Raw genomic sequence first — 16,361 nt, forward strand, 5'->3', positions numbered from 1 at the left:
AGGATGACCTCAAACGATATGTACATGCAGTATGAACTCAAATATATATAGCATGAAAATATACTTTATGATGAATCTAATGCAAGTAATTTAGTGGTGTAGATATTGATTTTTTTTATAGATTTGATCAAAAACCTAAAGAAGCTTGACTTAGAAAAACCTAAAACACTAAATAATTTTGAAACGGAGAAAGCATGGCGCTCCATGCTTATTGCAGGCGCAGATAAAATTTAACCCACGAGGCACCGTGAGTATTCTATTGACAACACGAACTGAAGCAAGTCTTGTCAGAGTGCGTCTCAAAAAAATCATGTCAAAGCTCAGTTCTCTGGTAGTAGACCGGACACACATCGCAGAAAGCCCCGCTACCGTCGTCGCCGACGCCCCTCCCGCTGCACGACACCAGCAGCCCGTCATCGGCGTGCCGCCGTCGTGCGTACGCATCGTTTGGGACCGTGATGTGCACGTCGAAAACCCCAGCCGCGCTATGCATATCCGCCGCGAGGCTATCCAGCACCGGTTCCGGCAGCCACACCCGCGTCCCACGCGCGACGACGGTCGTGCTCCTTTGCTCGCCACCCGCGAGCTCGCAGACCTGCGGCGCGGTCGCCCAGGCGAGCTGGAAGCCGTGGTAGCTCACCTGCACCGTTGTGGCGAGCCCGTTGCAGGGGCGTACTATCATTATGCTCTGCAGCGCGGCGCGGACGGTGATGTTGAACTCCGGGTCCAGCACGGGCCGGTGGCCGAGGTCCGTCGCCGGGTCGAGGCCCGAGACCCCCGCGATTGCGACGGAGTAGTTTGGGTCCTTGTACGTCATCTCCGCCCACATCCCCAAGAGTGTGAGACATGTCGTGAAGAAGATGAGGCCGCCGAAGACAACACATAGGAAACAGCGCGAAGGGTCTCCTCCTCCTCCTCGTCCCACCACGCCAGGTGCAGCCGCATCCATCTTCTTCATTGCCGGCGGAGGTGGCGTCCTTGCTTGTTGCTCATCCATCTCCATGGCTGGCACTGGCTAATGGCTATGGCTGACGAGGGAGGGCCTTCGTGGGCTTATGTAGACGAGTCGATCGATGGGCACAGGTACTTTCGATCGAGACTTCCTTTCAACAGCATACACTTTCCTAAACAATGGCGAGTTGCTGCAGATTGGTTCCTCCGTCTCCGTGTTGGGTTCTAAGTTGTTTCCGCGGGCTTTATTACCATGTTTTGTGTCTACCGATCGCAGGCTATGACGGTGCATATTTTGTGTCAAGCAAGATTGTCGGCTTGTCCATCGATGTTGTAGTGATTGTTTGGCTATATATTGGGATGATGGCCTCAAACGACATGTACATGCTACTCCCTCCGTCCCATAATTTAAGACGTTTTTTGACACTAAATTATGGGACGGAGGGAGTAGTTTACTAGTACGGCAATTCAAATAAATATTATGAAAATATACTTTATGATGAATCAAATGCAAGTAATTTAGTGTCGTAGATGTTGATATATTTTTTGTATAGATTTGATCAAATCTGAAGAAGTTTGATTAGGACAAACCAAAAACTTCAAATATTTTCAGCATGGCACACTGTGCTTAGTCCAGCATAGATAAATGTTAGGGAAAGTAGTGGTTGCACCCATCTTCGGTGCACCTTCTAAATGTTAAGATGTATTTCTATATATGGATGATTTTCAGGTGAAATGATTTAAGATGTAAATTACAAAAATATATGGTGTTGGATTTTTAGAACACAGAATGTTCACTATTAAAGTCCACGATTGATCTCACAAGTCCACATACGACTAGGGTTCCTCGGCTCGTGCCGGCGGCACCATAGGTCTACCTCGTCTTCTATGGCCTTGGGCCGTGGATGCATGGTGGATCTCGTCCCTTGCTGGCTGGAGTGCTCCTCCTCTGTTTTTAAATGTCCTTTGTGTTCGTTTAGAGTTTGTGTCCTGCTGAGGAAGACGAGGCGGCGGCTACCTGAAGATGGCATTATGTTCTTCCCACCTATCCCCCTTCCCGGCGGTGTAACTAGCATCGTTGAAGGATGCGTGAAGGTGTGTATCATACAGATCTCGCGGGATTCGATCACTGGCATTCTTTGGTGAGTCCGCTCGGATCCGGTCTTCATTCATCTACAATAGTGTCTTTAGGCTGGATCCTTTAAATCTACGGTTCTTTTCATTGGTGGCAGTTGCTTTTCTAGTGTGTAGGTCCTATGTGGCCTTAGCAGGACGACTTCCTAACTATCTACTACAACAAGTTATGCCCGGCTCCAGCGGAGGAGTGGTGATGACGGTGGCGCGCATTCGGATGGCTTCAGTGCTTGTAGTCGTCGCTTGGTGGTCTATGAATTTAGATGTTAATTTTATTATTTCTGGTGTTTGTTGTACTGTCATGATTGATGATGAATAGACCGAAAGTTTTCAAGCATAAAAAAAAACAGATGTAAGCTATGTACTGTAGTGGATAGTTGGCATATACCGAAACTAATGAAAGTTCCAATACTTACCCGAAAATCTAACACGATAGTTGGCCCAACAAGATATTAATCAAAGTTCAAATGATGTCATTTACCGAGGCTGAGAAGCGCTGCTTACACTGCTTATACGGGGTCTAAAAGTGGATACTGAGCATGAGGTACCATGTTCATGAATTAGAGGACAGAAATTTTACATATCAATATTTCAATAGGCTTATTTTGCTGATGATCTCCGCTAACGCAAGGAATCAAGAAAGCTTTTAGCGAGATACACCAACTCAATACGGCGGACGAGGGTAGAAAATTTGACCTAGCGTTGGCGATAACCAGAATCTGCGGCGGCTGGCCTTCACCATACGACCATACCAATCAGTGGGCGCGTTCCAGTTGTAGGTCGCCCACGTCGCACAAAACGCCGGCGTCGTCGCCGATCCGCGTCCCCATACACGATACCAGCAATACGTAGGCGTGCTTTCTGGCATGTTCCATCCGAATCGCGAGCGTGACGTCGAAGACCCCCGCCGCGCGCCGCACGTCGGCCGCGAGGCTGTCGAGCACGGGCCCTGGCAGCCACACCCGGGCACCCCGCGCGATGACGGTGGTGCTCGTCCTGCCGCGCCCGAGATCGCAGACCTGCGGCGCCGCGGCGGAGGCGAGCTCGTAGCCATGGTAGGCCACCTTGAGCGTCGTGGTGAACTCGTCGCACCGCCCCTCCAAGATGCCCCGTGGCACGATGCCGACGGTGAGGTTGAACTCGAGGTCCAACGCGGGGCGGCCGCCCATGTCCGTCGCCGGGTCAAGGCCCGATACGGCGGCGACCGCCACGGTGTAATTCGGATCTTTGTCCTCTATCGCCAGCCACAGCATAATAGCGGTGCCACAGGTGGCGAGCAAGCCGTAGAAAACACCAATTAAAACAGCCCCCCGAGATGATCTGTGGCCTCCCTCTCCCACTGCAGATGCAATCGCGTCCAGCTCCTCCATTGCCTCGCGAGGATGGCTTGCTTGCTCCTTTGCCGGCGGGCGAGCGCCGTCCTTCTCGATGTCCATGGCCGCCCACGGCAGATGCTTCTCGTCCATGGTCTGCTCTGTCTTTTCTTCTTCTTCCCCAAGACCTGTTCTGCTTTGCTGCCTTCCCCAAACCAAGAAGGGGGTTGGGAATTATTATAGAGTCCCTAGATAGATATGAAAGCTAACTGGCGTGGAGATCGGGATACATTCTCTAACAAACTTTTTCTTTTCTTTTATGAGAACCCTAACAACCCGATTCTATATGTAAAGTTTTTTTTGTTTTTTTTTTGGAATTCTATATGTAAAGCTTGTTTTCCACGAATTGCAAACAGAGAAAAAGAAGTATACGGAAGAAATATTGAGCGCTCGTTCGCGCCAAAAACTTGGAGAAGGGTCATTTTTTTCCCACTTCTTCTATTTTTTGGCCGTCTGTTTCTCTTTTTGCTTCAGGTCATTTTTCTTGGCCGCCCGATCATGTACAAATCTCACAGCCCGGTGTGCCTCATTTTTCTGTGTTGCCCGCGCGTGCGCGCGTGTGTGTCGGTATTGTTTGTCGTTGGGCTCTTTTTGCGTGCAATAATACTAAATCTACTAACAATTTATGAAGCCTTTAATTTTTCTCAATTTACCAAAAAAGGGTTTCCACCGCTTTGTATTTCAAAGCAAACCACCATTGTACACATCGTAATGCTGGGGCAAGCAGCACATCAAGCCCAAAAAAAAGAAAAATAAATAAATGCCAACAGCGGCAGCTAGACAAAGCGCGGAAGACCCGCGACCGCTGCGCCCTCCGGAAACAAACCACCACAGCCCGAGGCTCCGATCTACCGCGAACTAAGCAGCACCTCCAAGAAGGATGCGACGCCGACGACGCTGCTGCCCGGACAAGTCCTAGGGTATCCCCTAGTACGCGGAGAGGAGGTGGGGGATAGCTACTCCCGACACCATCCAAGAAGGGATAGTGGCACCCGCCGGTGTCACCGCATCGGACCCGGACGAACCGGCAAGGATTTCTCCCGCATGCCAAACCCCACCGGCCAACCGAAGGCGACCAGCCGAACCACCGCGCAACCATGCGCCATCATGGTTGCGCCGCCACCAACGCCGTCTCGCCGCGAGCACCATCACGAGGCCAAGAAGACTGGAGAGAAGATCCAAGCGACGGGAACAGCAGCAACAAGGCCGAGCGGGAGGGAACCACCTCCACCTCCTCAATTTTAAGTTATCAGTCATTAGTTTGTTCTTAGTCTTTGTCATTTCTCCGTCTATGTTTAGTTCTTAGTATCAATCCTCAATTTTCAGTTTCCAGTCTCCAGTTTTTAGATATAGTCCAAGTTTTTAGTCCTGTTCTATGTACCTTATCAGTCCCGCGTTCAGTTAAGCATTTTCATTTCTTACTTTAGTTTCTGCATTTTTCTTATTTTTTTATCATTCATTTGGCCCTTTGTTCTTTAGTCCTTACTACAAGGGTTGCGAAGCGCTTTGCTGCGTCGTTGGTGTTGTTGGGTTTTAAAAAGAATACTCACTCCGTTTCAAAATATAAGGTAATTAAATACTCCCTTCGTTCCTAAATATAGGGTGTATAGTTTTTGACACGAAAATTAAAGAACGCACGTGGAGTAAAAATTTCACAAGTTTTGGGCGAGATTACACCTGACTAATTGACATGAGAAAATAGAGGAGTTTGCCTAATATAAGTAAATGTAATCAAATCCCTAAAAAAATTATTCAAACGAGTGGTGCAACGCAAGACACCTTATATTTCGAACTTTTTCTAAAAAATCTATACACCTTATATCAAGGAACGGATGGAGTATTTGAAAATTCAAACCTTTTAAGTTTAATCAAATTTGTAGATAAATATATCAAAATTCATAGTATCAAATCGGTATGATTAGATTTATCATGAAATGAATTTCCATAGTTTTTTGTTTAATATTGTGGATGTATATTTTTTGCTCTGAACATGGTCAGAGTTAAAATAATGTGACTTTCCAGAAAACTAATACTCCTTATATTTTGAAACTGGTGGAATATTTAATTTGGCGGGTGGGGGGCATGATGGAGTATATTTATGTGTATAAATTTCTACGTTGATGGTTGTATGTATTATATTGGTGCAACAATATCATATGGTAGCGCTTCTTTTTTTCTGTGTGATGGGAGGGTGCACGGGATTGATTTCTTTTTATAGGTTGGCTGCTGCTGATTACCAAATCTAAAATTGGATACCAGAATGAAATAGCTTCAAAATGGAAACAAAGGGAATTAAAATAATTCAATGGGAGAGCCCTTGAGAAATTGTTGACCCGGTCAAAATTGGCTGACCCAATTCTAAATTGAACGCGTCAACTAATTGTGCGTTTCTGCTCCGGTGCTCCCCCCCTGGGCTGAACGCGGGGTGGGAAAACACATCGACGGCCAGGATGAACCAAAAACGCTTCATAACGAGGGGCACGATCGTCTTTGTTGCCCCCGCGTATAGCCGTCGAGGAGCCCTGGGAGGCCCGTACAGGCACGGTTAGATCGTATGCCCGGCTGTATACGTATGCCCGTCCGTATACGGCGGCCTTTCGTGCACGCGTGAAGCCGCCCGCGCCCGCGCGCCCCCCGCAAAAAAAAAGAAGCCGCCCGCGCGTGGGGCAGCACGTGTCACGGGTAGTTGCCAAAACTGTCCCATCATATAAATGTGGACGGCAACCACCTCCGGCCGCATCGCCCACCATTCCCCCCCGCCGCATCGTCTCCCTCTCTCCACTCTCCACTCCCCACTCCCTCTCCTCTCCAACCTCCTCGTCTCCCTCACCGCATCCTCTCCATCGCAATGGCGGACACAGGAGGCGAGCGCCCCGAAGGCGCAGATCTGGTGGAGCAGGCGCGGCAGATCGCTGCGGGCACCTTTGTGAGGGGGCGTGCCGGCGTCCAGCGCGGTGCTCCCTCCGCTGGAGATCTGGAGAAGGCGGGGGCGGGCCGCAGCGGCGCGGTCCAGCCAGATGCGCCCGCTCTGGCCAACTCCGGCGAGGCGCAGAAGGTGGAGGCGGGCTCTGGCGAGGCGCAGAAGGTGGGGCGGGCTCTGGCGAGGCGCACGAGGTGGAGAAGGTGGAGAAGGTGGAGGCCGGCTCCGGCGAGGAGGAAGCGGAGCAGAAGGTATGTGCGGCTAACTTTTAGTTGGTAGTTTTTAGATTGTAGATTTTGTGGCCAGAACTTTGGTTGGTTAGATTTGTTGGAGGTAGGGTTTTCTCTGCATTAGTGTTTTCGTGTATTTGATTCGTGCAAGAATGGTGGACCACATATGATTATTAGATTAGGTTAGAAGTAGCCAGATTGAGGGATGGGGTTTTTTCAGATGCTTATTAGATTAGTAGTGGAATTTTTGCAATTCTTTAGGTGTTTGGAGTCAAATATATACTTCTGTATTGGTTTGGGTTGGTGCCTGCTTTAGTTCTTTGGCTTGACGATTAATTAAATGGATGCTTAGTTCTAGGGATTATGGCTGTCATAGTTGCAATTCTTAGATGCTTGATTGATGCATGTTGTCATAGTTGCAGTTATTTGTTGCTTGATTGATGCCTGTCAGGCAGAGGCTATGAGATGGGTTGTGCATGGCCTTGTGTTTTTGGAAATTGTCTACGTGACGTGATTAGATGGTGCATTAGTTTGGTTGTAAATATAGTGAAGGATGTGCTCATGTACTGGGTGTTGTCATGTTAATCAAAAAGAGCTTCTCAAGGGCTGGATTTTGTTGTGCTGGATTGGGGCTTCTGAAGGAGAGGGGAAGCGTGGTCGAGGGGAAGGGGCAGTCTATGCTTATTTACTTTGGGTTAGTAGAGGAATTTTGTTGTTGCTTCAGAGATGTTGACAGCATTGAACATCCTCTGCAATGTCGTTGCTTCAGAGATAAAACCATCTTGGGGTTTTTTCAGATGCTTATTACATTAGTAGTTGAATTTTTGCTTGTTAGAATTTAATTAGTATGAGGATGACTACCTTATTTAAGGGGGGATTTAAGGTCAGATAGATGTCATATGATTATTAGATCTGTAGTTCAATGCTGCTGACATTTATGATTATTTGATTTGATCTGTGGTTCAATGATACTGGATGGAAACATATTTGATTTGGAATGCATTAATTAAGATGTGCCAATGAATTGATTTAGATGATACAAGATTCATCTATAGTATAATTTGTTGTTGTTTAGGTAAGTAATGAAATTTTAGATGTTTGTTGGAGATGTATGCATTTATAGTTGAAGTTGTACCTAATTAACTACTGCATTATGTTAATATGTGTAGGAGCTTTGCTACATTGTCCCCAAAACAGTAATTTGTGCATATTACAATTTGTAGTTGGCTTCTGTAATTTGTATATACTATATGTAAAGTGTGAAGTAAACATTCCAACGCAGAATCCTAGCAACAAAATATACTATATGTTTCCATTAAGTAGTGTGGGGGGGTAATTCCCTCAAAAGTAAAGTGTTGGGTTTTTCCAGGGAATGTCAAGAATCCAGCTTGCATTTTCATTAGCATTTATAAAGGACATCATTTGTCCGTTGATTGATTGCTTAGATTTTGTATTTATAAGGAAAGCATTTGGTCACTTGCAACATACCAATGTGGTTGACATTCGCAATTTTGTTTGTAATGACATTCTGTGAACTGTAATTCAATTCATTGTAAATGATGTGCTTGTTTAACAATATAGCAGCAGGAGGAGGATCTTGTGGGCAACAAGAGGAAGTGGGACAAGACTGGGTTCTACCCATATGAGTCTGATGAAGATGAGCCGTACGAGGTAAGGCCTAGTTCAAATGTTATTTCTGCATTGAGTTAGTATTATGTGTTTTTAGTTTTTGAATGCATAATGTATTAATGTCAGTCATTAATTTGTGCAGTATGAATCTGGAGATGATGTGGTCGAGGGGAACTTCGAGTCCTTTGAAGAGAAGGAGTTGTTGAAGATCAGGGCCCAAGGACCTGCCAAGTACTACAACTGGAGGAATGAAAAGTACCGGTGCCCCTACTGCAGCAAGCCCAAGCCCAGGTCTGGGTTATTGGAGCATCTGACTACAGGATCATTGGTCAGCATAAGGCGCTCCTGAAGGTCCTGAGAAACCCTGACCTGTAGTCGTACATCATGCTGATCATCGGAAGCTAGAAGCCGTACTCATCATCAGTATATTTGATGATGTTTTACTTTTGGGAAAGCTGCATCTGGGTTTGAACTATGAGAAAACTTGATATATTAATGTAATGTAATGTATTGTGTGGTTGAACTGGATTTGTTGTGAACTGCCTGCTACCTATTAGAATGCAATCTATATATGTGTGGCCTTATCTTTAATGGTGGTGAATGCTTCCTTCATGTTTAGTTGTTGTTTCGATGGTGCGAAAAAAACAAATGGCGCTTCAGTGTTGCTTGAGACATGCTGCAACACTTGTCTATGCTGTGGGCAAGTGCAACATGCTGTGCCCATGTGCCAATTATACCAAATATTGAATGTCGCAATGTTCCAAAATGGCTGTCATGAATTATAGTACATGGGGTTTAGTAAAGTTATTGATAATTGTTCATCCTCACACATTCCACCAACTCATAATTTGAATAAGCAAAAAGATGAAATGTTCCATCATTTGAACCTATGTTGCAATTACAGAGCAAATATTCCATCATCAAAGTGTGAAGGAATTAAATATAAATTTAGAAGAAAAGAAAATATACATATTCAAAAAGATGTGTTTGATGAAAATACCTTTTGAATTTTTTGTATGTTATTATTTGAGGGGTCATGTAATTTTTATGTTATTTTTGGAGTGCTCAGGTAATTTTTATGTAAAGTGAAGGAAAAGGAAAAAAAATAAACAAAAGGAAAAGCATAGGTTCAACTTAAGCATTCCGGAGGGGCCATTTGGTCTAACTTAAGCCAGTTTTTGAAAAAATGTGATTTTTCCCACCACCTCCAAATCACACAAACTTTCTTGAACATGGTGACCCACATGTGCCAATCATGGCTATGAAAGAAAATTTGGAAAAAGAATTATTTACAATGCCCCCCTGAGGTATAGACCGATGTTTTGACCGGTCAGTCTAGAGGGCATTATGAATTAATAAAAAATTCAAAAAAAATATAAAACCTTTGGAACCCACCTTTGTTTGTGAAATAGATCATGTGTGCCAAAGTTGAGGTCATTTGGAGGTGGTCGAAAAAATGACCGCATTCCGGAGGGGCCATTTGGTCTACAACTTAAGCCAGTTTTTGAAAAAATGTGATTTTTCCCACCACCTCCAAATCACACAAACTTTCTTGAACATGGTGACCCACATGTGCCAATCATGGCTATGAAAGAAAATTTGGAAAAAGAATTATTTACAATGCCCCCCTAAGGTATAGACCGATGTTTTGACCGGTCAGTCTAGAGGGAATTATAAATTAATAAAAAATTCAAAAAGATATAAAACCTTTGGAACCCACCTTTGTTTGTGCAATAGATCATGTGTGCCAAAGTTGAGGTCATTTGGAGGTGGTCGAAAAAATGACCGCATTCCGGAGGGGCCATTTGGTCTAACTTAAGCCAGTTTTTGAAAAAATGTGATTTTTCCCACCACCTCCAAATCACACAAACTTTCTTGAACATGGTGACCCACATGTGCCAATCATGGCTATGAAAGAAAATTTGGAAAAAGAATTATTTACAATGCCCCCCTGAGGTATAGACCGATGTTTTGACCGGTCAGTCTACAGGGCATTATAAATTAATAAAAAATTCAAAAAAAATATAAAACCTTTTGAACCCACCTTTGTTTGTGCAATAAATCATGTGTGCCAAAGTTGAGGTCATTTGGAGGTGGTCGAAAAAATGACCGCATTCCGGAGGGGCCATTTGGTCTAACTTAAGCCAGTTTTTGAAAAAATGTGATTTTTCCCACCACCTCCAAATCACACAAACTTTCTTGAACATGGTGACCCACATGTGCCAATCATGGCTATGAAAGAAAATTTGGAAAAAGAATTATTTACAATGCCCCCCTGAGGTATAGATCGATGTTTTGACCGGTCAGTCTAGAGGGCATTATAAATTAATAAAAAATTCAAAAAAATATAAAACCTTTGGAACCCACCTTTGTTTGTGCAATAGATCATGTGTGCCAAAGTTGAGGTCATTTGGAGGTGGTTGAAAAAATGACCGCATTCTGGAGGGGCCATTTGGTCTAACTGAAGCCAGTTTTTGAAAAAATGACCTGAAGGTCAAAACATTAACTTGTCATATATGCAAAAAAATATGTGTATGGAACGCAAGTGAGCATGTGTATAATTTAGTGTGTGATTTCAAGATCAAATCAATACACAATGGCAATATGGCAAAAAAATTGCCCACCTACCAGAGCAGGAGAATTCATACTCCACGGCCTGCATACGACTAGGAACCCTGCGGTGCATAGGTGCATAGGCCAGGATGCAGGCCCGTGGTGCAGATTATCTCTGCTGCTAGTATGGCCCACGGGGCAGAAGGGACGAGAGTTAGGCAATGTACTGCCTGCAATTGATAGGAGCTTGAGAGGGGAGTCGCAGCCGGGTATATAAACCGGTGCGGCGCTTCCTCGCTTGGCGAGGTGGGACTAAACTCCCACCACCCAACGGATGTGCGCTGCGATGTGCCCTGCGCGGCTCCGCCTTGGGCCCAATTCGGGCGGGCTGGCCCGGGCAGCCTTACTCCGCTCGCTGATACATTTTAAATTTTCTTTGTTTCTTTTCTTGTTTATATTTGTAATATTTAAAATCAAGTCTCTTTTTTTCTATATTATTTCTAACAGTGTTTACTAAAATTTAAAACATATGCCAAATACTGTTGTGTTTTATTTCATTTGTTCGTACTCTTTTGTATATTGATACTATTTACGAAATATGAACTAAAATCTTGTGTTTTAATTCAATTCTTCATTCCAATATTTCTTATCTTTATTATTTTTTAAATATTTTTAATTTGTAAGATAAAATGTTCTGTTTTATTTCACTTATTCATTGTAAGATTTGTTCTCTTCTTAATATTTGAAATATTTCCAAAATGTAAGATAATATGTTGTCTTTTATTGCACTTATTCATTCAAATTTTTTCTTCTGTTTTCTATATTCTCCTCTTTTCTTTATTCTGACAGTTATAAATTTAAATAATGTATGATATATTGTTCTCTCATATTTCACTTTTCATGGTTGTCTTTCCTAATTATAAATTTTATTTTCTGTTTCATACTTGAAATATTATTAAATCAAATATAGTTGGGACAATCGCATGTATGCCTCCACTTCCACCATGTACTACAAGCAGGTTCTTCTTCTCGGTCTCACGAATTGATACCAAACTTTTATGCACACCCTACGATGACCATAGCAAGCATGCGTGGCAACTACCGTTCATTTCCGACACTCTATGCATCTTGCATGCATGTGGTAGTAGAATTCATACACCACGGCCTCATTTTTGTTGAAATCCAATTAATATCCATGTGTATTACATGTAAGTGATCATGTGTAAATTTTATTAGATGACTTGAAGGTCAAAACATTAACTTGTCATGTATGCACAAAAAAATTGTGTATTGAATGCAAGTGAGCATGTGTATAATTTAGTGTGTGATTTGAAGATCAATACACATGGCAATATGCCAAAAAAAAGTGCCCACCTACCAGAGCAAGATAATTCAAACTCCACGGCCTGCATACGACTAGGAACCCTGCGTTGCATGGGCTAGGATGCAGGCCCGTGGTGCATATTATCTCTGCTGCTAGTAGGCCCCACAGGGCAGAGGGGACAAGAGTTAGGCAATGCACTACCTGCAATTGATAGGAGCTTGAGAGGGGAGTCGTAGATGGGTATATAAACCGGTGCAGCGCTCCCTCGCTTGGCGAGGTGGGACTAAACTCCCACCACCCAACGGCTGTGCGCTGCGATGTGCCCTGCACGGCTCCGCCTTGGGCCCAATTCGGGCGGGCTGGCCCAGGGCAGCCTTACTCCGCTTGCTGATACGTTTTAAATTTTCTTTGTTTCTTTTCTTGTTTATATTTGTAATATTTAAAATCAAGTCTATTTTTTCTATATTATTTCTAACAGTCTTTACTAAAATTTTAAAAATATGCCAAATTTTGTTGTGTTTTATTTCATTTGTTCGTTCTATTTTGTACATTGATAATATTTACGAAATATGAACTAAAATGTTGTGTTTTAATGATCCCAAACTACATGCATACCCTACGATGACCATGGCTTGCATGCGTGACAAGTATCGTTCATTTGCGACACTCAATGCAATTTCTAGGGTTTTCTTGCGAGAAAACCCTACAACACTGCCCCCACGTGACGCAACGTGCGTTTTGTGTCCGAATTCGTGCACATCTTGCCTGGGGGACCACATTGGCCAAGCCCACAAGCTCCCAAAAGTTGGGGTCATCTCATGCATGCTTCCACATGCACCATGTACAAGCAGGACCATTCAGGCCTGCCGGAGGTCAGCTCTGAAATTGGTTTTCCTTGATGGTCCCACCAAATGATCCCAAACTACATGCATACCCTACGATGACCATGGCTTGCATGCGTGACAAGTATCGTTCATTTGCGACACTCGATGCAATTTCTAGGGTTTTCTTGCGAGAAAACCCTACAACACTGCCCCCACGTGACGCAACGTGCCTTTTGTGTCCGGAGGGCAGGTCTGAAAGTGGTTTATGCGTAACCTACGATCTCACGAAATGATCCCAAACACTCGATGCATGTATAATATTGTAGAAATGATAGAGATACTATAAATATTGTTGAACATATACAAGTATACAATAACTAATACGTGTCACAAATAGTTTTTTTACGGATGAACCAATGATATTTATTTTGAGGGAAGAAACAATGCAGGTAGGTGGGCCGGCCCAGACCGCAAATAAGTGTCGGATCCATATTGTGGAGCCCACAACGCTGCGCTTTCCATGCACGTCGATCACACGCACGTCGATCACGGGAGTAGTTGCCGTTCTGTTACACAATTCTGGGATCGTGCTAATCCATATGTTCCTAATCCCTACGATTGAGGACCACGTTCAGCCTCGCTTCAACGGAGGAAAATATAGATCGCGAGATTGGCCACAGGGAAGTTACGACGACCTAGACGTCGACCTCGTATATAATCTACTCCTCCTCGCACATGTCGTCTACTAGATCGACTCCTCCCGGCGAGGTGTCGACAGCTCCGTCCGCCGCATCCCACACGCCACAAAAACCCCGAGAAGATCAAGGTCGTCCGCACGTGCAGGCCGACCTCGACGAACTACGTCGAGAACGCATCGCCGACTTCTTTCATCTTCGTCGACCGATCAAGTAAATTGTCCTCCTTCCCTCGCGCTTTCATAGCAAGCTACTTCCTCCGTCTCGTTGCTTTGATGGACTTAGGTTTACCACATATTTTCAACTAGTATGAACTGGACTAGATGCGTTCTGACCAGATGGTGTAGATGAAATCATTCTTTGGTTCTTTCATAGCATGGTAGAATAAGATGTTGTTTCTCGAGAAGCATGATGCAATACATTTGTTGTCACAAGATCCAAATATATTTTTGTCACAAGATACGCCAATTATATTGTTGTGCACATAGAACATTAAAGAGTTATTAACATTAGATGTTGATGAACCTCAAATAGGTACCATTGCTATAGACTCTAGTTTATTTACAGGTGAACAATTTGTCACCCTGTTAGTAAGACAACCAGACGAATAAGTAACAGTTTACCATATTAAATTTATTGATTATATAATTTAAATGGTACTCAAAGAACTTGATCAGATGCAAGTAAATTCAATTACCAATTGTAGTTATTTTTTTATTGCCTCATGTCAGCAAACACTTGGCTGCATGTTGCAGTATACATGGTGATAGTATTGTATTTCCATTAGTGTTATTTTTGCATTAGTGTTAGCTACTGCCAGAAAGTTTTATATTTTTGCATGCCTATTGTTATTTTTGCTTTAGTGTTAGCTAATGTCACGAAGTTATATATTTTCTTTCAACAGGATGGACGAGTTGAATGGAGAAATAGTATGCGCGGTTGAGAAATGGTGCAAGCTTGTTGCAGATATATCGAGCGGTCAACGCGCTAGACTGGCTGATACATCGTTGCGCAGCATGCTGCAAATACCATCTATTAAGATGCGTACCCTGCTGATTAGGTATGTGATTGAGAATTTTCAGGCCAGCACGGGCAGATTCATTATACAAGAGCAGGTTGGGGAGGTGACTCTCGGTGCGGTCGACATCGAGTGCATCTTTAACCTCGAGAACCAAGGACTGTCCGCTTCGGACATTCTGACTGAAGAAGGCGAGGACATGAAGGAGCGGGTGCCGCCACAATTTCTCAGTAAGACGTCAGAAAACATAGTGATAGATAATCTCATTGAGGACATAATTAAAAGTAAAGCCACCGATGACGATTTCCTTCGCAAAGTAGTGCTGGTCCTGTTAGGAACAATTATTGCTCCCATGTCGAGCAAGATTGTGCCAAAGCAGTACTACGCTTTGGTCTACGATGTGAAACGTATTTCAAAGATTAACTGGAATGCCTTCACCATGCGTGTTCTCCTTGATTGCCTTCGCATAGTGAAGAAAGGCAAACACCTCCGCCAATGGCCAAAAGGCAATTTGGCTCTCTTGCAGGTACACATATCAGACCTGTTGCATAATGTCAATTATCATATCATTGCAAATTTTATGTGATGTATTTTATTAACTCTAAATCCTTATATTTTTTTGTAGTACTTGTACTGGGAGAAGGTGCAACCGGTCGAAGGCGAATGCGCCTATAATCCCAACTTGTCCATACAACCTCTTATGAGGAACTGGACAGAAGGCGCAGCCACTAGGAGAGATAGGTTCGACTATGATAATGGGCGCGGCCGTGGTAACGTAAGGGTAAGTCATTGTGTTTCGTCTTTATTAAATGTTTTGTAACTTAATACTATTTATTTTTTATTCATCACATGTACTTCAATATCGCATGCAGATCGAAAATAATATCACCCAGGAGTATAGGGCTCAGGAGCCCAACATCCCAAATAATGCGCCTACCATGAAGCCAAAAACCAAGCCTGCAACTGGAAACGCAAAGAAGTCGACGTCAGCCGCATTGTCGGAAGATTTGATGGAGCTTCTAATGAAGCGGTGCATGGACTTCATACACACCGAGATGAGGCAAATCCCTGATCAAGTAGCTGAGGTATCACACCCAAACTTTATACTTTACAGTATGTTTCCTGTTTTAAACCATCCTACCATTACTAAGTTTATATTTGTATTGCAGAGGTTGTTGAAGAAGTTTAACAAAGAAGGTGTCATGTACAAGCCGGCTGCTGCCGTGCCATCCGCGGAGAATGATCTGGACGAAGTGGATTCATTCGAGAATGGTCCATATGAAAAGAAGGAATTCGTGTACAAGGAAGACATGGACAGTGATGGAGAGCCGATCATTGACATGACGCAGCCTGAAGTGCTTCCCGACCATAAAACCGTACCTGAGGTACTATGTATTTATCTTTCTGTCTATAATTTTCTCGTTTAATTTTTTTCATCCAGAAATGTTCACACGATTTAGTTTGCGAAACAGAAAACCCCATCGAAGCTGAAAGGACACAAGGAAGCTTCACCTATTAAGCGTAATGATGTATGTGGGGGTACACCGGAAAACCCTTGGGTGGTTGGTACTTCTACTCAAGCACCTTCCTCGGACATAGACATTCGTCCATCTTCTGTCAGCAAGTTCATGGCTAAGGCGAATGGAAAAAAAGGTGGAACAATCGATAAGGATGAGGAGGTTATGTTCGGTAAGCGGAAGCGGACCGTTC

Source organism: Triticum urartu, chromosome 2A, assembly GCF_056163025.1.
Source record: "Triticum urartu cultivar PI428250 chromosome 2A, HENAU_Tu73, whole genome shotgun sequence".
Classification (NCBI taxonomy): domain Eukaryota; kingdom Viridiplantae; phylum Streptophyta; class Magnoliopsida; order Poales; family Poaceae; genus Triticum; species Triticum urartu.